A 22,930-nucleotide genomic window follows, 5' to 3' on the forward strand; every position below is an offset into this window, starting at 1 on the left:
ACAGTTCTGAAGCAGGGGCAATTTTGTTCACGAGGGGACATTTGACAATATCTGGAGACAAGTTTGGGTTTTAAGACCTCAAGGTTGAGAGGACATTGCTACTGGTATCTAGTGAGTAGAGGTCAGGGATGCTGCTGAGCATCTATAATATACAGGACAGCCCCCCACAGCAAATATCTATCAGGTCCAAAATGTCAGTAGCACAGAGGCTGAGAAACCCTACTTCACATCAGGGTCAATTTAATAATATGCCCTTCAGAAATTGATACACGCTTTTGTGGCATTAACCTTGAAGTAAGAACTATGTTTTTTGTAGGAGTTTAAGACAAACACAGTGTGATATTTTAGAGTAATACGGCGAAGTTTTTTGACTCTTTATCCTAGACTTTAGACATCTGCATAAGTGATCCCTATTAATGCCATCTCTGACACAATCTTGAAGCCCGTTGATCCTGCCAGTGGATCCGCACTGCAGTGAGAACAGAGAATTGAAATGTGAGCAATGGGTGCTTTGTCAGAGCGGCTGCAATCTGCAAGTCAATCAGGCTTAATTGGTCCAATAAACAAAAACATTACATCAATTATAAAATCTCCAAAATCACTGTCATGTTTTCATTGATTAATTCCTACTCATTTACTCAACAGAAAGAGTTTTGTAGCAAGAAATAAAATGCTTTAAATCACATCCAGTACACTGCAAAGCCAGGTGTCTAATTATAGCAACCCCTCCTCTCTCTCTCTCTCTCTCTCTCTCTCTCTCACTCACTTCTTCTAGGGAGCAATATTAGCTGCAGAGACTACTAACTCCTCATTGTGAGCTACATTTTTAAATGTTACAGGTCAGTTATCTTAGGGGAAAACGTCTGAAAGAAAATAAAATTGGTGACTGGGTAAGAAACATTGGTTGAGGTATCAATAATTTGGTTAATTTATTAAATGCACAATAATTAGCTAGCCCTCCCATTAAATCACTTTTACTCTTTGAGTTAGCTCTTATTACAGTGATATTTAGTCTCCCCAAATTAGAAATACTACGATCTATTCATTTCCCAGTGGTTTTCAGGCCACGTTTGCTAAAACACAAATCGGGTATCTGCCACTCCCCAACCTGAACCATTCAATGGTTTCCCACAGCCTTTAAGGAAACATTCAACTCCTCAGGTGAACTCACAAAGTCCCTGGAAACCTGGGCCTTACCTTCCGGCCCTGTGCCTTCCCTTTTTTTCGTGACTGCCCCTTAGCAACTGTCATTCCAGTCACACCACACTGCGAGCAGTTCCTGGAACATTCCAAATTTTTTTCAGGCTTGACTTGAAATACACCTATGCTTCGCTTCAAATGTGTTTTATCTCTTTTTATCTGCCTTGTTTACACCTTTAGCCTTATCCTTACTACCAAGTATATCATTGGAACCACTCAGAAAGCCTGCCCTGCCTTCCCTCTCCTCTGTTTCCATAGTATCCTGGGGAACCTCCATCAATGAGCATATTCCACTACATCCTCTGACGATCTGCTGCTCTGCCTCCTGTGTGAGACTGATTCTTTAAAGGTAAGGTAAAGCCTCATCTGTGAAGACTCAGAGCCCCCGGGAGTGGCTGGTATAGAACCATTAGGAACATTGGTGACTGAATCAATGAATGGATGAACGATGGTACTTTCACAGATCTGGGTATATGGGTTCCTTTCTCCACTGACAGTGGTAACATTTTATTCTCTCCTAGCCATCCTCAATTATTATACATATTCTATAATCAAGCTATCTATTCACTGAAGCCTTCAAGGTTCAGCTTCAGCATCTGTTACATAGTAGCTATTTAATAAACATCTGATGAATGAACAAATCTAGAAACGAATCCTTAAAAAGTTGTTGAGTATGATTAATCCAAGGAGAGAAGGATCTCAGTAAAGGCTGACTAGCAAAAGGAGGGGTAATGTGCAACTTACTTCTTTCTGGATTTGGGAAAACAATGTGTACGAACACCTAACTCTACTTGGCAAATCCACTTGAATGATACACGCATATTTATGATACCAGTATTGCAATTTTGCTGGGTTTGAAAGTTTTCAAAATGAAATTTTGAGAGGAAAATGCCAGCAGCTATAATAAATGTAGAAGTGCCTGCAGAAGGGTCGACGGACTGCTATGAGACCCCCAAAGAGAAGCACGAGAGGAATCCCTCCCCAGCTCTGGGAGCACAGGAGGCCTATTAGGGAAGATGGCACAGCAAGGGTGATTCCTGGGATGAATCTTGAAGGACAGACAGGGGTAAGGAAAAAGAGAAGGGAAGGAGATTCCAGGATGAGTGAATGACCTAAATAGCATAAGCAGGGAAGACATTGTTTATATTGCACTCCATCAATTTAAAAAAGTTAAAATGTGTGTTAATATTACCACAGATAATTACTGAACGGATGTATAATTTTTAGGTATCACTAATCTTTTTTTTTTCTACTTTGTTCATTTTATTTATTTATTTTGTTTTTAAATTATATTTTATTATTTGTTGATTTAAAGAGCAATACATATATTGAAAAAAATTCAAACTTTTACTATTTGCAAGCATTATCTTTTTTTTTTTATGTTCAATTAATCTTAACCAACAGGGTTTGGGATATGGACGTGGGGCTTGTGTTAAGAGTTTTGTTACGTGATGGTATGTAACACAGGAGCTGTCTTTGCTTCAAATAAATATGAGCGATCTATTGGAAGATTGAAGAAGTAATGGAATACTAACCTGATTATAAGCACAGGCCAAGGACCTATTGAAGAAGTGTTAGGGTGAAGATACTTAAAAAAAAAAAAAAAATGACAGAATAAGCATATCAGAAACTAGAGATAATTAAACATTTGGAAATCATTAGGGTCCTGGGCCAAGGTACTTGGTTGCCATGACAAAGCCAAAAGAAGCTACGGAAAACTTGACAAGCAGGTATCCTGGGAGAAGCTGAACACAGAGGAAAAAGGCCAATGTTTTCAAGAGGCAATAAGATTATAATTTTCTAAATCTCTCTTGGGAATATGTTCTGAGTATTACTCTGCCTTGAGTTTTATAGCAAGAGTCCGGTCTGACTGCAAATGAAGCCAAGGTAGGCACCGTAAAACAGGGATATTTTACCTAATGTCTGAACTCTCTTCTGGCTTTTTAATTTACCATGACTCACTGAAGCATTTGCTATTTGCCATTGGATAGAAGAAGGAGCCTGGAGCACATGGGGAGCAGTCACATTCACCAACCGGTAGAGATCCCTAGAGCCATTGTTGTCTGGTACTCCATGCCTCTCTCAAACCCCAGAACGGACATTTGGGGATTCTGTAATGCTGACCCCTCAGGGGATGGGCATGGACTGTTAGCACTGGCTGGCGTTAGCTGACTGGGGGCACCTCTTCTCAACTCCGTATTCAGTGACCTTATATTGATAGCTTGAAATTAGTCATGGGATTACAGAACTCAGCAAACAGATGAGCAAACTTGACAGATCCCCTCAGAGAGCAGGTTGTTAAACATTTACCAGCATACCCCTAGATCCAACCCATCTTAACAGTCAGAAACCAACAACACATCTCATGATAAATAGTAACTAAAAAAGCTCAGCAATCTGTTAGCAAGCAAATCAGTTTGGATTCCTCTTATAAATCAAATGATTTGAAATTTGCATTGTCATTTGTCCTGCTCAAGTGTCTAGATCAAAATATATATGCATATATAGAACCTGCTAACGTCAACTAAGAAAAAGCCAAAACCATTTCTTGCTTATACATGTCGTTGAAGTCAAATGATAGAACAGGTAGACAAGCTTAATTGTGTTATTCTGGGGATCTAAGGTTTTAATCTCTGGGGGAATAATCAATCTTTGTTCGTAAGTACTAAATATGGTTTTTGAGATTCAAGTAGTTTTCCCCCACTTTTGAGCAACTGATCATCTTTCTATACCATATGCATGCATTTGTTTAAAAAACCAGATGAGGGGCGCCTGGGTGGCTCAGTCGTTAAGTGTCTGCCTTCGGCTCAGGTCATGATCCCATGGTCCTGGGATCGAGCCCCGCATCGGGCTCCCTGCTCTGCGGGAAGCCTGCTTCTCCCTCTCCCCCTGCTTGTGTTCCCTCTCTCGCTGGTCTCTCTCTGTCAAATAAATAAATAAAATCTTTAAAAATAAATAAATAAATAAATAAATAAATAAATAAATAAATAAATAAAAAACCAGATGATACCTTTTATAATTTAGAGACGACCCAATGTGAATCACTCAATTCTTTTGATGGAAAGGACAGCTAAACTAGTGCTGTCTCATGCAATCCATATCAGAAAAGAAGTAAAATATGTTCTATCAGTATGAATAAAAGGAAACATAAAAGAAAAAAAAATGTCATCACATCATCTCAATCCATTCTCTTCACTCCTAAGAGCAAAGGAAAGCCACTATTTATCAAGAAGAAAACTAACTGCACGTGGATATTTCAAAGTGAATGAGACACATATTTTTTTCAATAGCTTTTGTGGTCTTTTCTATCCTTTATTCTAATGAGTCACTTAAATCGCAAAAAATTTTCAACTCTACTTTTCTCCTCAATCATTTGTCTTCCCCACCCCACCCCTATAAATCAGGCATAAAACAATGCTCAAGAAGCTGGTGAATGAACATTATACTCACAATCTTCATCAACACATCTGTTTAAATGTGAATAAATGAGAAACATCTTTAATCAAATATATCAGTAATCAAAAACATTGACATATTTATGTCAATAAATAATGTAGAAGTGCCTGCAGAAGGGTCGACGGACTGCTATGAGACCCCCAAAGAGAATTAACTTGTATATGACTTAATTTTTTTTACAGTTTTTATTTAAATTCTAATTAGTTAACATACAGTGTAATATTAGTTTCAGGTGTAGAATTTAGTGATTCATCACTCACATACAACACCCAGTGCTCATCACAATATATACTTGCATATGACTTTAAAGCTCCTTGAATCACAATCTGTCTTTAAAGTTTAATAATTCTCCTTTATACATATTTTGACTCTCCATGGGCTGCCAGAAGCTATTCTCAATGATATGGCATACGAAGTTAAATATTCTAAGTTAACAAATTCTTTTTTTTTTCTTAAATACAGCCTACAAAAATACTCATTCCTTAATTTACACACATACAAACACACCTCTTTAAGAAGAAAACTAATTGAACATGGACAACTTTTTTTTTAACTTCTCAAGTGTTTTCTGTTTCATGGATCCTGTGGACCCCCACATTTCTAATTCCAATATGCGTTCTCTTTGTTCTTCTGCCATGATCCATATATACCCTAACACAGGCCAACCTTATTTCTGACTCTTTGCATCTCATTGCTTTGATCATTTTATGTTACCTCGTTGAAGTTTAGATTCCCCTGATCAGTAACGTTACTCTTTCAAATGTCAGTCTACAATCAGGATCCTATGGGAATTGTAACATAAAGAAGCAAGAATAAGATGGTTAAATGAGACACCATTTGAGATTCTCTGACATTGTTTTCTACATATCCTTCCTCCTGTTGCACACCCTGCCCCCAAATTAAACCACCACACATCCTCCCAGAACCCTAATTATCACGTTACTGAAACACAAGTAGTCTTTAAGTGTTCCTCCCATATGTGTGCAGGGGGGCTCCCCTGCTCCTACTAGACTCCCTCTCAGGGATGGGAACCTAGCACCAAAGACAGTGTGTGAAAACTACCACTGTTTATGTTTACATAACACATTATTGTTTTCTATAATCCCCACAACAGCCATTGGGAGTCATCCAAGCAGATGCTACTAACTTACTGTAGAGGTAAGGAAACCAGCTTTGAGATGTGAAATGTCTGGCCAAGGATCACATCTTTAATGAATAGCAGTGGTCTTAACTGTAATCAGGTCTGCTGAGAATTGACCAGCCTCCTTCCTGTGTCACTTTTAAGGATAGTAAATAATATAACTAATCTCAGCTACCACTCCTGAGAGCCTCTATGGGCAAAGTACTGTACTGGGCTCTCTACAATCATATTCTTCCAGCAGCTTGGAAAAATAGACAAGGCATACTTTGTAATGCAGGACTGCATGATCTCTGCTTAGAAAACATGGAAAGTGAAGCCCCAAAGGCACAATAGTAAATGGTGAATTTGGGGTTAGAACTCAGGTCTTCTCATTCCTTGGCTGTCTCCCTACCATAGGACTCTATATTTGGGACTATACACATGGTAACATCACAGGAGAAATGTAGGACTTTGTGTTAAAATATATTTGGGGAACTGTATGCACACACACAACACACACACATACACATACCTTCTTAGGATTGGACAACAAAAATAACTGCATTGTTATAATTTTAAAAACTAAAAAAAAATCATTTCTATAATAAAGTTAATGTTCTGAAAAGTACAGTGACATTATTTTATTCCACATAATAATTTCAACTTTTCCAGGTAGCACAGACTTTAAAACATATGCCCTGTTAGAGGGTTCCACTTCTCCTAGAGCAGATATCATGAACAGTTGAACTTCTGATCCTTAAAAATTACAGAAGAAAAGGGAGCGGTATCGGTATAGTATCTAAAACTAGGACACGTTTTAAAGGCGTCCTTTGTCAGGCAAACCCAGGTTACTAAGTAGTTTTCCTGCCACTATGCACACTCAAGGATTGAGCTGTTTCTTTTAAGGAGCAGATACTGGTCAAGCTATTTTATAAAGAGGCAGGCTGAAGTCACAATGGTTTCCTGCTGCAGGGGCACAAAAGTGAGAAGGACACTAATCAATCTCAGAAAAGAACAGAGTAATAAATTTTTTGGCCAGTATTTATATATAAAAAGTATGCTGGAATACCTGCTTATTTTAGTCTGAGTCTATACAAATTGTATCTGAGCATAATAAAACATAAATTAGGGAGACTCTTGTCTTTCTTAGCACACATCTTAATGAATCAGAAAGAGGTTTCACAAAACCATGAAAACAGACGCTTGTCTCATGATTATCACCAACCCATGCTGCTCTGTGGCACTAGATTATAGGGTTGTGTAACCAATGGGGGCAAAATCTTTCCACTTCACACCATTCTGGAGTTCTTGCTTCTTCCCATGAGAAACAAAGTGTCATGAAATTGAGGCCCGAAGCAATTTTGTATATATTTAGGGGGTAAAAAAAAAAAAAGGCTCTTTTCTTCTTTGCGCTTGAGTGAGCCGCAGAGTCATAATGGCCACTCCTATTATCGCTGTTCATCAATTCACTTTGGCAACAAGTGCTGTGTTAAAGGGACCAGCTCCATGGCGACTCCCTCATATTCTGAGATGACTCAAGCCCAACACATGGCAAAAATACATGACATCTTGTGCTGCTTCTCCACTCTGTGCTCTGGATAAAACTATTGGGATACTACAATCAGCTAGAAACAGATTAAATAATTCTTGGAAACAAAGTCACATTTAGTGGCTAATTTTCAGGTTAAATTGGTTTGGAAATACCCATTCTTTCATAGAACAATAGGAGAATACTTATTTTCAGCATCTGAGTCTACATTTTGGCCAGTATCTCATAATACAGTTCACCTAGCAGTATCACATCCTCTGCTCGCTAATCAATGATTGCATTTTTCTAACTGGATGCTCATTGGACAATGAAAGAAAATAAAATCTGGAAGAAAAGGTTAATTCTATAATCTCGTAAGACGTTAGTGTCCTAAAACTTCGTTATATCTTAAATAATGTATACTTAAATATTTTGTGCTAAAGCTAAAAAGGAAATTTAGTCTCAATTTCCAGGATTATCAGATGCAGAGTAATAAGCCAAAGTTTAAAATATTTTGCTTCCTTTTATTCAATCAATGTTAAATTATATTCACTCTGTAACTTATTTTAAAAATTTAAATATTTATGCCCTAATTACATAATCCTTGGGGTTTAAATCTGCAGAGCAAAACGAAAGTGGATATATATACAAACTCATTTAATCCTCAAAGCAATACTACAAAATAGGTCATGTTATTGTTCGGTTCCTTGATGGAGTATGTGAACCAAAGGAAACTGGGCTCCGAAGTCTTAGCACCAAACCCTGATGCTATTTTGTCTCTCGGATACTTGGGCAGGGATTATCGTTCTTTGTTCTGTCTTGTTTTGTTTTATGTACATACTTTCAATTAGTTATTTGCTCATTCCTCACTTGATAAACATGTTCTGGGCACCTGAGTAAGTGCCAGGCTCTAGAGGAATAATGACGAATAATACACAAGGTAGGCCTCTTAGTATAATGTTCCCAGTCTGGGGAGGACAGCAGACTTTCGATGAAATACTTAAATTCTACTGACAAAACTGCTGAAATGAGAGGTAAAAACTCCTAGAGAAGCAAAGGTTTGGGGATAGTCATTTAAAAACTCTGAATCTCAAGTCCCTCAACTGTAAAAAAGGCATAAATACCAAGTGTTAATCCTGAAGAAAATAACTGTAAAACCATGTCAACTTGATATTAACCTCTTTTACACAGTATAAATAAGCTCAGTTTCACTCTATAAATGATGGGCTTGGGAGCAGATGTTTATTTTTCACATGGTAAAAGACGTAAAATTACAGTGAAGTAATTAAGACTTTAAAACTCCAATTTAGGAGATTTGCTTTATAATCTTCAAGAATAAAGGGAACTTGAGTACAGAATTTAGCTATAGAAGAATTGTATAGTCCTTTCATTAATCTGTATGATCTTCCACCTGAATCTATACCTGAAGTACTTGCTTTAATAGCAAAGCAATGACTGTAATCCAACCATTTAAAACATGAAAAATTTAATCCACTTATCATTAAAGCCTCATATTGTACAGATGTACTGGGGAAAGATACTATGAATAAAAGCTATTGTGCATTCCTCAGTCAGCTGCCTCTCAATTATGCTTTTTATCTACATCTCTCTCATTAAATGAATCCACATCAAGGCATGTAGGTAGCAACCAAATTACTTCTTTCATTCAAATTGAGGGACTAAGTTTTAATTTTAAAAGATCCATTGTGTTCAGCCTAAGGCAGTTAAAAATTTATGTTCACACTGATTTCTCATCTTCTCCAACACTTCCTATCTATGTAGCATAGGCCAGGTACTCTTAATACTGAGAGGGCTAGGGTGGGTGGGCTGCAGAGATCTCATAAACCCGTGAACTTGCCTGCCAGATTTCAGGGTTAAGTGCTCATACGCACTCTATTTCAGAACTTCTACCAGGTTCTCAAAAGGAACCATATGCTAAAAAAATGAGGATGTATTTGGATAGACTCTTCCTCAGGAATTAATACACAGGAGATATAACAAGGACTCAATAAGTAAAAAGCTATGGAATTAATATTTTCCACTTGAATTCACCTAGAGGTATCTACCTCTTATCCATCTACTTGTCCCATCATGCCTTCCAAAAAAATAGGAAGATAAAAGACAAAGCAAAACACATAGTGGCTTGGTCAATGTCTATGCACTGTTCTGTGTAAGTACCCTGGATACTTCCTTTTCTAGCTTCTGTTGTGATTAAGTTGGTGTCACATAGCTAATTCTAGCCCAGGGACCCTGAGCTAGTTTAACCTCTGAGATGAGTAGAAGCCAATGTTTTCCCCCATCTCACTCTGTCAGAGCTTCAGCTACCTCGGAAGTCACATGTTGGAGGAAAATGGAGCAAACTTATATCCCAGAGTCACTGGATAGAGGAGCGCACCACTGAGTTTACAAGAGCAAGAAATAAATCTTTGCTGGAATTAGCCACCGAAACTGGTGGGAGGAGCGGAGGTAGTGGTTGTTACCAGTATCAGCCTATCCTGACATCCTCAAATTGAAGATAAAAAAAAAAATACATCAGTTTAAATCTGTCTATGCATTAATTAAAAAAGCTGTTTATTGCGAGTGTTATTTCTGTATTTTTATAAACTATTCATTACAAGCTAGACTTAAACTAGTTTATTTAGTGACATACCACATAATCCAAAAAGTTTATGTCCATGCACCTCCCTAATAAATAAGGATAAAACCTAGCTTAATGTCCAAATCAAAACAGGTATGTGTCCATGTAGTCATCCAAGCAATAGTAGAGAGCACTCATACAACGGTGCCAGCCACAGTAGACATAGAGTTAAGGGTGACAGTCCTGCTACATCCCAGAGGACTCAAATCAGTAAACAATTACAGTAGGAACCAGTGTGGGGTGCTATGGGGACAGCGCCCACACGTGGGAATAAAAGGACCAAGGGAGATTCCCCAAAGGAACTGTCACTGGTATTGAGTCTAGAAGGACAGTTAGTAGGTAATTAAGAAGGGTGGCAAAGATTTTTCATGAGAAGGTAGAAAGATGAGAAAGCACAAATGTGAGGCAGTGAGATGTGTGTATAAAAAACTGCAGGGAGGCTGGAGAGGAGAGTCTAAACTGAAGGGTGTTTCGGCGTAGCTCTGAAGAGGGGGGCCAGGGCAAAATGGCGCTTCAATTTAAAATCCCAATGTAATTAAAGGACCTTCTCATGCTTTCCTGGGCACTTCCAGGAGACAATAAGATGTCTGTGCAACTGCATGATGGTCACGATCAATCAGTGCTTTAAAAGATTTTGGATAATAATAATAATACAAAAAGATGAATATATGAAAATTGCCATTAACCACATTTTACTCATTTAGATATACTGTCTCACCCTTCAATTGTTCCTTCTTCACTTATCTTGAAGAGAAAGAAAATGAAATATTTTCAGAAGGAATTATAATCAAGTGGCTTACATTATAAACTTTAGAGTTTTACATAATTTAGAAATTTAAACAGATATAATATTTTACTTTCAGTATAATATTGAGTCTAAAACCATGAGAATGGTAACCAGTTCATAATCTCTCTGTGTCTATGGAGCTCTACTTAGAAGAAAAAAAATGGATCACTGATCATTTATGTGAAAGGTAAAGAAAGTGGATTAGTAATAACCATAAAACAAATAGTAACATACTATAAACAGAAACATATTTACTCTATTTTTGCTAAATGGGAGGCAGAGACAATCTTTAATTTTTTGCTTCTGCTTAGAATTATTTTTGCTAATAAAGAATCAAAAAACATAATTCAACAATTCTAAATAAGGGATTTATGCCTAGAGTGTGGATCAGACCAAAGTTAAAGATGTAAACCTAATCTTATTTGGTTGATATAAACAGCGGTATCAACTACAGCACTTAAGCAAACATTTGCTTTGCAAATTTTTTTTCTTTTCATGATTGTTTTTCAGTCAAATGTTTCCACTTTCTACAATAAAGTTTGGTTAAAAATTTCATCTGGCTTTGTAAGTATCCACTTTTGAGCTCCAAGTTACATTTTGTTATGTTGTAACTTTCTTAACCAGGAAAAAATAAAGTCTGATATAATAACTTGTCCCATTCTTTTGAAATTAAGAATTTGTTTTAGAAACCGTTTTTGAGGTTCACAAAGATAGCTAATTATAGCCTTCAGCCTTGTACTTTGACGGACAGGCCAGGCCGCAAGACCTTTCCCCTGAGATAGCACTGGCTTGTGGGGTTACTGAAATACATTAGCGGATCACATAGAAAGGGATCACAGTAAACAATTGTATATACATGGATAAAACATGTTTCCACCCTCAAAGAATGAACAGTCAAGGTAAGAAGTTAAACTAATGGATTTAAAAAGCAATGTACAAAAAAGTGTAAACATAAGGCAGTGAGCTACCCACACAGCAAACAACATGGAACTAAAGATACAGAGGAGCACCTTCTTCAATCTGACTCTCAGGAAATGTCTGGTTCATCTTGCTTCCTAAAGTCAGCCTCTCTCCCCATTTTTTTTTTTTTTTTTGACCCCTTCTCAATGTCTCTGACATATGGCACCCTCCGTTATCCCTACTTTAAGGAATCTTCATTCTTTTCTTCTCCACTGGCTCCTGTACCTTCCTTCAGTAGAAAACAAACAAACAAACAAACAAACAAACAAAAAAACATGTTTCCATTGGAGGAACATCTCTAGCCTTCTACAACAACTTTTTCTCCTCTGCTGATTTCTCCAGCTGACACCCACTTCTTCTCTTCTTTTTGTTACTGAATTTCTTTATAGAGTTGTCTAAACTTGTTGAGTCCTCATACATATCTTCTTACTAGTGACTCATCTTCTTGGAATCTGGTTTGAGCTGAGGAGTCTTACCTCCTACCTCCTCCCTTCCAATTCTACTCAAAGTGCTCTCTTAAAGGTTACTGCTGTCCTTTTCACTGCCGGTCAGTGACCTTTTTTTCATTTCTTGTCCTATCTGTAGCATCTGCACCATTAACTACTTCCTTCTTGTCTCTTTGGCCTTTCTTGTTCCCTCTCACTTTCTTTAGCTTCTCTCCTTTCCGACGGCTGATCAGAGAGAGATGCACTAAGATTTGTCTCTACATCCCTTCTTCTCCCCTCCATTGTCTCTCTGAATATAGTACAGCACTAACCTGGGACAGCGCTATCAGTGCTAGAAGAGTGGCTTTCAGATGCTTTCTCTGTAAAGTCAACTACCCAACCAAATCAGTGATCTACTCCTGCTTACTCTCTCTCCACAGGAAGAGAACACATCAATTCTAACACCTATATTTCTTACATTGGCAAACGGCAATGCCCCATCCCTGATCACCCAAACTATAAACCTCAAGGTCCTTCTCAGCTAACTTTCCTAGCTTTCCTGTTGAGAAATGAGGAATAAAACAGTAGCACAGTACAAAACATTTACTGTGCACACTTTTTAAGTACTATTTTTTTCAAAGCATCACACGAATTTTCCTGAAATATCTTTGAGTGGGCTATATGATTTTATTGTTCAAGATGGACTACTATGAAGTAGGAATTAAATAATTTCCTATGATTAGGATGACTAATAGATTAGTCAGAAATGATATTCAGCTTTTCTAGTTCAGTAATTGCCTCGAGGCTTTGTAGCAATAGTAAAAACTTTCTACAGGAAAGTTCAGATAAAATCAAAAGCTAGTGTTTTGATAAGCTGTTCATTCAGAAGTGCAAGTTTCCATTCTTTTTCATTTCTTTTTCTAATTTTTTTTTATCTTTTCATTTCTTAACATGCCATAGATATAATGTTACATTAAGCGATTCACTTACAAAATAATAAGAAACAAGTTTCCAGTTGTTCTGCTCGCTCAAGAAAGCCATTGATGTTTGCATTTTTCTTAAATATTGTTTATGTACTTTTCCAAACTATGAAACAAGACACTGTAGGTAACACAAGTCAAAAACGAGCCCTATAAATTAGTACCAAGATAAATAAATGCAACAGCTAGCAATAATTACATGGTAAGCCCTGAAGAACTGTTATTCAAGTATTTTCAAATGTCTACAGTGTGTGTTTACATAAGTACTCTATTTAGCACAAGGGATACATTCCAGGGGAATGAGCCCCATGAGAGGGCATGATAGCCAGTACTTGGGCTGATGAGAGCTTGCTTCACTGTCGGCAAAGGCTCTTCCTTTCTCTTCAAATTCCCACCTCAGTTTATTTCTGCAACCCCTGTTTCTGTTCCCAGGCTGTGGTAAGGTTTATTATGCTCTCCATAATGTCCCCAGACTTCCAAAAAAGCCTCATTTCCATATTAATATTTAACCTGTTTCCTCAAACCTCTTCTCCAGCAGTTAAAAACCTGCCATGACAGTATGAAGCATAGTGCATTTTTTATACAGCAAAGACATCCAACGTACTTTTGGGTGTTGCGCGCTGGCTGAAAGTTTAAAACTATGTAGTGTGTGGTGTTCCTTTAATAACAATTGCCATAAAATCCAAATGAAAATAGGGATGGAAGGGACGCCTGGGTGGCTCAGTTGGTTAAGCGACTGCCTTCGGCTCAGGTCATGATCCTGGAGTCCCTGGATCGAGTCCCGCATCAGGCTCCCTGCTCGGCAGGGAGTCTGCTTCTCCCTCTGACCCTCCTCCCTCTCATGCTCTCTGTCTCTCATTCTCTCTCTCTCAAATAAATAAATAAAATCTTAAAAAAAAAAAAAAAAAAAAAGAAAATAGGGATGGAAAATAAAATACACTAAATTCTTTGAAACCACTCTAATTTTCTTAATTCATTTCTATTTATTTTATTTAGAATGCGATTACATGGATCAATGTTTATTTTTAGAATAGTACTAACTGCCCTTTTGCTTAAGGTTTGTGTTTTCTCATCTACAGATTCCCCAAAGCTCTGTAAGTGGAGGGTAATTCAACCTACAAAAACAGTATCTTATAACCTAGGAAGTTCTCATCCTACTGTAACGACTGGCTGTTACCACAGGAGAAAATGAGGAATTTCACCCAGTTTCTCTCAGTGAATTCTTTGTAGTATTTTAAAATAACTATTTTTTCCTAAAAATAATAAATAAGAAGAATGTGTTACTACTAAACTTATCCATTCATTCATCCACTCACTCTTTAATTTTCACCAACACACACTCATTTATTCAATAAATACACACTAGCTTATCCAGCTCTTTGGTGAAATAATATACTTTGTTGATACAGCAAGTTCTATATTCTCTAGTGTTAAAAATACATTTTCTCCTTAGGGGAAGGTGCTTGTTTTCTGTACCTTTTCTTTCTTCCCATTACATGCATTTTCTCTCTTGGAAAATTCTTTGGGGCAACAGAAATCCACTTCGTAACTGTAGAATAAATTTTAAATGTGACCTCGACTTTTACAATTTATGGCTTATCTTGAAGGAAAAGAAGAGCCTGGACTCTCCCCCACCCCCAACACCACTTTTGTTTCAAACAGATTAAAATTTATATCACCAATTATATTATAAAAACAATAATTATACTTTCAACTTCAGTGTTCATGAGAGTGATACACAGGTGTGTCATCAGTGGGCAGGACTCTGGAAAAGGCTTACTTTTCACAGTTTACTTTTACAACTTGGATTTACAGGGCTTTTCAGATAAATGAATTATTTCACAAACAAGATAAAGCAGAGTTTTACAAAAGGTGCTGTGCTGTGCATTATCTCCATTAGATTTCATTACATCCAGGGAGGCAAAATAAGGGGTATGCTTCTGAGGACACATGATACAAAGTACCATGGTGATTAAATGCGGAACTGTCCCAGGAAACTCACTGAGTCCAGGTCCAGCGCTCTGTCCACAGCCTTCTTACATGATTTTTACTCTTCTTTGCCGTACAGCTCCTAACTCCATCAAAAGTGCCACAAACATTACAAAGCTCAAGTAGAAACGGACCCAATTCCATAAGAATCGGTGGATTTGAGTGACAGGTAGAAAATGGCCCATGTGAAGCCTTAAACATGAAATCTAACTTTAAAATATCTTTCAAATGGAAAGGTATAACTTAAAAGTAATTAAAGGATAGTTGTAAATCAATTTGAGATTCTGTTAATAAAAATAAAGTGTCAATTCAATTCATATTTTTTAAGTAATTTACTTTCAATCTGTTACCTCTAAACCCACTAAAGACATTAAAAAACAATTTTGGGGGGCGCCTGGGTGGCTCAGTCATTAAGCGTCTGCCTTTGGCTCACGTCATGATCCCAAGGTCCTGGGATCGAGACTGGCATCGGGCTCCCTGCTCGGCGGGAAGCCTGCTTCTCCCTCTCCCACTCCCCCTGCTTGTGTTCCCTCTCTCGCTGTGTCTCTCTCTGTCAAATAAATAAATAAAATCTTAAAAAAAAAAAAAAAACCAAAAAACAATTTTGGTTCTCTAATGAACCTAAAATCAAACTTTCCTCTGAGTTGAGATGTCCTGTTTAAAGGGCTCTATTTCCACGCAGCAATCTTACTATGGTACCGTTAGGTACTCCTTTGTTATGTGCGAGTTTATTAAACGTTTGTTTGCAAATATATCAACACAGTTTCAAAATGAATATTACATAAAAGAAAGTATAAGTTCAATCCCTCAATCCTGGACTCTGAAAGTAAAAACAGATGACTTATTTTCTTAAAGTAATTTTATTTAGGTATTTGGTGTAGGGTCTAAGACAGAGTGTCACCACAACTATTGTGATCATTAGTACACGAGAGGTTTCAAGATAGGAAATCAAGAATGGTGACAATGACCAAACACTGCTCACTTTCTTAGAGCACTCCCCCTCTTCGCGCTGACCCTTTTATTTCCAATGACAAAACTCTCCTCAAGGAGAGACTGCACTGTAGTGATTTGTACCACTTCCCGTCATGTTTTTTAAAAGGGTAAAATAACAGATTAGAACTGCTAAGAACATATCCCAGGCAAGGCTGGGAAGAGAAAAACTGGTACTCAGTTATCTTGGTTATTTCATGTGTACAGGACTTCACAAGGAGTTGAATTTTTGCTAGTTATTACATACTGCTTCAGTAACATCTCTAACTTACTACCTAATTAAAACTCACAAGATGAACGGCCGAGATAAACTAAAACCAGGCATCAGGAAATAACAGGAAAGAAAAGAAAAGCACTACGGGGGTGTTTCCACACACACAGAGTATGCTCAACCCTCTAGAATTCAGGGACACAAGGCCATAAAAGCAAATGATTAGAAAGGACTATAAGGAGTTAACATGCAATTGCTGTTCTGGTGTAAATCTTTTATGGTAAAAGCAAAAGCCTGTGTGTGCGTGCATTTCCATCTCTACACACGTAGAGAGAGAGAGAGTGGGAAGAGGGGGAGAACTAGAGGAAGGGGCCAAGTTTACAGTCACACTGGAAAAGAAAAACACAGAAAGACCCCACTCTCTACAATATAAGGTGTATCTGTTGGTGGTGATTTTGCCACTTTGAACTCAGTTTTTTGTTTACCTTCACATTAACGGGTATTTTGCAAAGCAAAAATTTTTAAATGTGCAATGACTTAGCACGTGATTTAAGAGTTTGCTCTCGAGATACTAAGGAAAGTTCCACACTATCTTAATATTATAGAAGCACTACTGTAACATATGGTCTTTTTCAAATTAAGGAGACACAAATGTTCGCAGAAACATTTGGTGTGATTTTTAACTCTCAGTTGAAGTTTTCTAAACAACTGTCCTTCAGGTGCCAGCACACAATATCCTGGCCTTGATGGCAAGGAGCTAATGTGTCTGCCACGTACTCTGCCAACTAACAGGAATACCTAAAAACACCTTTATGGCAACTTAAGTATCAACAAAAACGGTTAGGTTTAACACTAAGCATAGTTAAGTTTCTTCTTTTTAGTGTGTTTCATGTTTTTAATACAGACTTTGATGGAAAGATGCTTTCATCTTATTATTTTGGGAAATATACATCAAAAGAGGAATGAAATTTGTAATTAGAAAGCCTCAACGTTTTACAAATAGTCCCCCACAAATATTTCAAATTCTAGAATTACACTCTGACTTCCCACAACATCTGCATAAACTCTTCATTTTATGTCCATGTATTACAAATTACGTCACAATATTACATATTTAAGACCATATTTTGATGATTTCTTTATGTAAGTATATATATATATATATATATATATATATATATATATATATAACAAAGATGTATTTACAGATACATTTTTCCTCAAGTCCCTGGCACCAAAATTGAGTTTTAAAGTTAGAAATACCATTTTTAACTGTATGAAAAGCTAATGTACATGATTCTAATAGATTTTGATTTTTTAAATTCTTTTCTCTAAACTCTTGGGAAGTTTTAAAAACTTGCAATACTTTATTCCTACATTCATTAATCAGGCTACACTGACAGTCATTACAAAGACTAGGTACATTCAGCTCCCTGGTCCACCACCAGGATCTGCCTTAACCCTTCCCTCCGTCCCTGAGGGAGCCCCAGGCGCCCTATGCTTCCTGCTGTCCAGCCCTGCTTTCCAATCCCTTTGGTGGCCACGATATCCTTAAATGAGTTCTTCTTTTACTTAATTATCAAGCATGCATCAAGTGCCCAATGTTTCCCAGACTCTACAGTAAAACACTGCAAACAAATAGAATGAACATCTCTGACTTCAGAAAGTCAAGAATCTAGGAAGGAAAGTCCCTGGTCTGACTAGTATTCAAGGCTAACCCTTGACACTCGACTTAGCCCAGGTTAACTCACTCTTCCCAGAACTAGAGCCCCAGCTGCTGGTCTAGGTTCTGCTTCAAAAAAGAAAGAATACAAGAATGATAATCCTACCATCTGCGTAACCGGGACTATTCTCAACATCTAGTGACACTGACGTCAGTCCTTGACATCAACCCAGATTGAGAGAAGTTCACCTACCTTCTGGATGGTACCACCACTCCATATTTGGGTCAGTTCTGATCTTCAATGCCTTTTCCCCCTTTCTCTGCTGGCCTGCCACTAAGGTAAAATGTCTTTGACAGGGAAAGCGTACAGATTCTCGGAGAGAGGAATGACATCTAATCACCAAGATCCTATCCGTATTTAACACTGTATGGGTTCTGATTTTCACCAACCACGCATTTCATTCTGTGAACATACTTCATTTTTAAATAAATATTTACCTCTCTATCAATTATTAATAAAAGTCACTTATCGGAGGTGTTCTTTAATTTCTATCATTTACTGTCCACAATAATGCAATACAATAGATACTATTATTAGCTTCATATACAGACAAAGAACTGTAAAGGGGTATGTATGGAATTTACCTAATAACGCACTGTTTGCATGTGGCAGGGCTGAAATTCCAATCCTTGGGAGCTTTACCTCTAGAGTTGTCTCTAAACCACTGAACTATGCTACTTACCCCATCAGCATACATGACATTATGATTTATGCATCATAAAAGGTATGAGTCCATATGAGAAGAAGAGTCAGAGTTCAGAGACAGCATGAGTTTTTGCTTCATGGTTCCCCTTGTTGCTGTTGTGTATGGAAAACGTGTATGTGTTCCTGTCTCATTTGGTTTTCCCGTCAGACAGACTTGGGTCTGAATTCTGACTCAATCACTTTCTAGTTGTGTGACCTTGGGAAAATCACATAATAGCATCAACAATTTATTGGCTATTTTCTATATGCTAGCCTTATGTGCTAAGTGCTTGGCATACACAGTCTCATTAAATTAAATTAAATTAAATTAAATTAAATTAAATCTTCATAAAAACCCTGACAAGGAGATGATATTCTTCATATTTTAGAGTGTGTGAGACTACAACTGAGAGAGTAAGTAGACTTTCTTTCTAAGGTCAAAGAGCCAGTGAGTGAACAGTAGTCCAAGACTGAGTTGAAAAGAGTCTCAGACAGAAGCATCTTGATGGCACTATGCCATGAAAATATTAGGACTGAATTTGGGAACTAGCACTCATGGCCAGGGGTTACAACTAATTAGAACCTCTGCTCATTGTCCACCAGTCCAGACAGCTCTCATTCTCTCCAAGAAAGGACAGGAATACATGGGAAAGAGTAAACAGTGTGAACTGAGAGGTACCAGTCTTATGAGTTGAGTGATGGCAGAAATAAATACTCAGGGATCATTATGATGGGGATTAAGAACCTTATTTTGAGAACTAGGCTAGGACTGCTAAGACTTTCAGTGAACAAATACTTCATATTTTTTTCTGAAATAAGTGTTATAAATTCCTATCCCAAAAGTACTCCTGCTATTTTTCAAATTGAACTTCCTAAAAAAGAGCATTCAGAGTTAACATTCTTAGTTTTTCTCTTAGGTCCATATTGGGTCTTGAGTCCAACTTGGGCATCATTCAAGGGGACTGGATTACAATTATACCTCCCAAAAAAATCACATTAAAGGAGCCTGGGAATGGCCCTATTAAATGATGATGGGTATCCAGTCAAGTCAGGGAGAATTTAGATTTTGAAGTAATAACTCTAAGTCAGACAACCAGAAAGCACTTAACTAATAAATATATCAAATAATTTCACATACATATTCTAATTGTAGCACCAAGAATGCGCACTCCTTCCACTTTCATGATATCACAAATAAACAGACATCTTTAAAGATGCAAGCTGAGGGATTTTTCAACTTTGGAAACAATGGAAATCAATTAAAATTTTTTTGCTTAGAAACAGAAAATGAACTGCCTATATATACACGAAGATCTAATCTTTTCAATTTTAAGAATTTAAATTTTCAGAAACCTGTCAAACGTATGGGATAAACTAAAATAAATGGCATGCCAGAAGTTCAATACTCCTTTCAAACAAAAATATTTTAATGATTCTTCCACTGTACTTTTCAAAATCCTCAAATAAAGAAAGCCACACTAAACAAAGCAGAAATAAAAGGGCAATTCTAAAGGCCTCAATCAGGCTACATTGCAGAAGTGAGCCCATGTTTATCAGCCATGATCAGACACATTTGATACTGCAGAAAATCACTTTAATTCCTAGAATCTATTCACTGCCCTGCAGACACTAGCAGGACGGCCGCTCGAATGGACCGCAACTTTAGCAAACAGCATCGCGTAGAGGCAAGTGCGTGGGATTAGAATTCAGTGATTTGCATTCTGGTCTTGGCTCTGGGCTTAAAAACTGTGAATTAGCAGTCCTCTGTTTCCTTATCTGCAAAAGGGTCATTCCTTTATTTATTCAATAGATTTTTTTCTATTCAGGTAGTGGCTGAGAGCTCCATGGCACCAATATTTTATATCATGTACCTTTTCTGTACGTCCTAAGAAAAGAAATCACTGAAGTCTAAATATTGCTGTACTGAGTTCAGCTTATGTGAAGTTACTTTGTCCCTTACATTAAACACAGTGGATACCACTAATTCATTATGTTCTGTTAAAGATATTTTAAGTAATTTTAAAGTTTTAAAATAATTTTGTAAATGCCTATAATAACATCAATCACTCTATCTTAATATTTAATTGTATTAAGTATATGATTAACATAATAAATAATCTACAACATAGTATATTATGTAATATGACAATTATATATATTGTTTCAATTCTTGTCCTGGAGGAATATAAGAATTCTAAATAAACAGAAAAAGGGAAATGCACTTCATAAGCCAACCTGAGAATAATGCAAACTCCTGGCTTGAGACTGTGCCTTAACATTTTCAAAAACTGTAAACTCATTATAAATGTTAAGAATTAAAGCATTACAGTTTTCTTTTTCTGTTTTTACATATGAAATCAATTACCTAATTTAACACAGTAGAAAGCCTTCAAAACATTCTATTTACTTATACTTTTGAGGTCTAGAGGAAATAAAATTGGGATTTTTCAAGTGTAAATAAAATACTTCATTGCACATCTTTTAGTTTTAAAAATAAGCATCCTAAATAAGCACTATCAAAAAGTCTGATTCTTCGTTTTGTACAGCTATTAGTAAACATTCTTCTTTTCCATTTTTAAAACCTCAGTTACATATTTAGTTATTGAAATGAAGGAGTTTCAGCATGACAGCTAATAGCCTGGATTCCAACTACAGGGAATCAATTAACCGATTGAGTCCATATGGAAAAGAAAACAAAGGAGAAAAAAGAAGACATGAATGGAGAGTAAGGCCACTGAAGATCTCACACTAAAAGAGCTGCCTTAACCTCCCTTCCCAGATTAATGCTTATGAATGGAGGCAGGGTAAAGAATAAAGGGTTATAAATAATGCTGAAGAGATGATCTGTGTTGTTCACTCCAAGATGCTGCTGATCTCTCTCTCCCACCCACCCCCACACCCTTCATCCAGGTTATTTACACCCATATGGAGTGATCTTTTTTTTCCCAAAAAATTAGGGGCAGGGAATAATTCCCTTTTAAAAAACCAGAAATAAAGCCCTAAAAGAAAAACGAGTGCTACATTTAGAATGCTAAGCAGTGATTTTTGACAAAGGACAATAACGTACCCTTGCACTACCATGATCTGAGCAGCTCTTCCTATTCCTTTTGAATTAATTATGGCTTTAGAAATTTGGGTTTAAAGAATTTGAGGGTATAAAATTGAATGTTTCTGGTTTTGAACATTAACAGGTAAATAAAATACAGGCTTTTGGAAACATAAATAACTTCTGTTTTATTTTTGTTTTAACTGTTTTCATTCTCGAGATTTCTCTTACTGGATACACAATGCAGATTGTGAAAGAGAAAAGAAGTGCTTCATAGATTCCAATCCAAAGAATGGAAAAAAATATTTTTAAAAATTTATTAAATGCCAAGTTTAATATAAATAAAATAGGTTAGAAATGTTAACATCATACCGAACTCCTAAAAGAGGTGTTTTAATAAGTAGTTACCCAATCTAAGACTCATATGCTGGCTTTGTCATCAAGCACAGAGTTCCCCAAGGACATTCTTCAGCTCTTTAGTCCACATTAAATCCATGGCTATAGGTTTCTAGTTCTAGAACAGCTTCCTGGAAAAATCAGAGTCTTACCTTTACATGTCTTCCGCAGATGTTTCTTGGTGCTTTGAAAAGTCCTGAGGTCTATGTCAAACGGCCATTCTTGTGCTCCCAGGGTCTTAGGGGCTTGGAGAAATCCCAACACCTGCTGCTACCACTGAGTGTCGAGGCTAGAAAAGCTTCAGGGTTTTGACAGCAGGATCACTGAGCCACAGCCAAAGCTTGGGAAGCCTTAACAACTGAAAGCAAGTGTAGAGGGCAACGTGGTACCCAGCACGGGCTCAATCGTAGCAGCAGGGGGAGGAATATTCCCGCCCTCACAAGGGTATAGAGGCAGCCATCAGGTAACCCAGGCTCTGTCAATGGACAGGGCAGAGCAAGTGGAGACATGACCACACAGCACGAGACCCTGGGGGAATGGAACAACTAGCACAGAGCTCAGGTAGCGCTTGAAAAGAATCACCAAAATTCCCCGACAGAACACAAGAAGCAATGGCGAAATGCAACGAAATACATGGAGACAGGCCATTCTAGCATCCCATAAGAGAGCCAAAAACACAGTTGAGGGGGGGGATATGGAGCTCTAGTTCTAGAAAGAAAAGTAAGGAAGACATATTACAGTATGCCTACTGTATTTGAGCTTAAAAATCTAACAGGTGACATAAAAATGCCTAAGT

The 22,930-nt window shown here is 37.2% G+C and overlaps 1 protein-coding gene across 14 annotated transcripts in view; it reads right to left on the bottom strand.

Moving 5' to 3' along the window:
• The window catches only part of MBNL1 (muscleblind like splicing regulator 1), a 202,955-nt gene that overhangs the window by 87,292 nt on the left and 92,733 nt on the right, over window positions 1-22,930 (bottom strand). The window contains exon 2 of one of the 14 annotated variants that reach the window (XM_032408427.1): window positions 22,287-22,842. The exons of the other annotated variants lie outside the window; for them this stretch is intronic. The gene's annotated coding sequence lies outside the window, so the exon portion shown is untranslated. The remainder of the gene's footprint in view (window positions 1-22,286; window positions 22,843-22,930) is intronic. 14 annotated transcript variants of the gene reach the window in all.

This window comes from Phoca vitulina, unplaced genomic scaffold (genome assembly GCF_004348235.1).
Source record: "Phoca vitulina isolate PV1807 unplaced genomic scaffold, GSC_HSeal_1.0 scaffold10, whole genome shotgun sequence".
NCBI classification, from domain to species: Eukaryota; Metazoa; Chordata; class Mammalia; order Carnivora; family Phocidae; genus Phoca; species Phoca vitulina.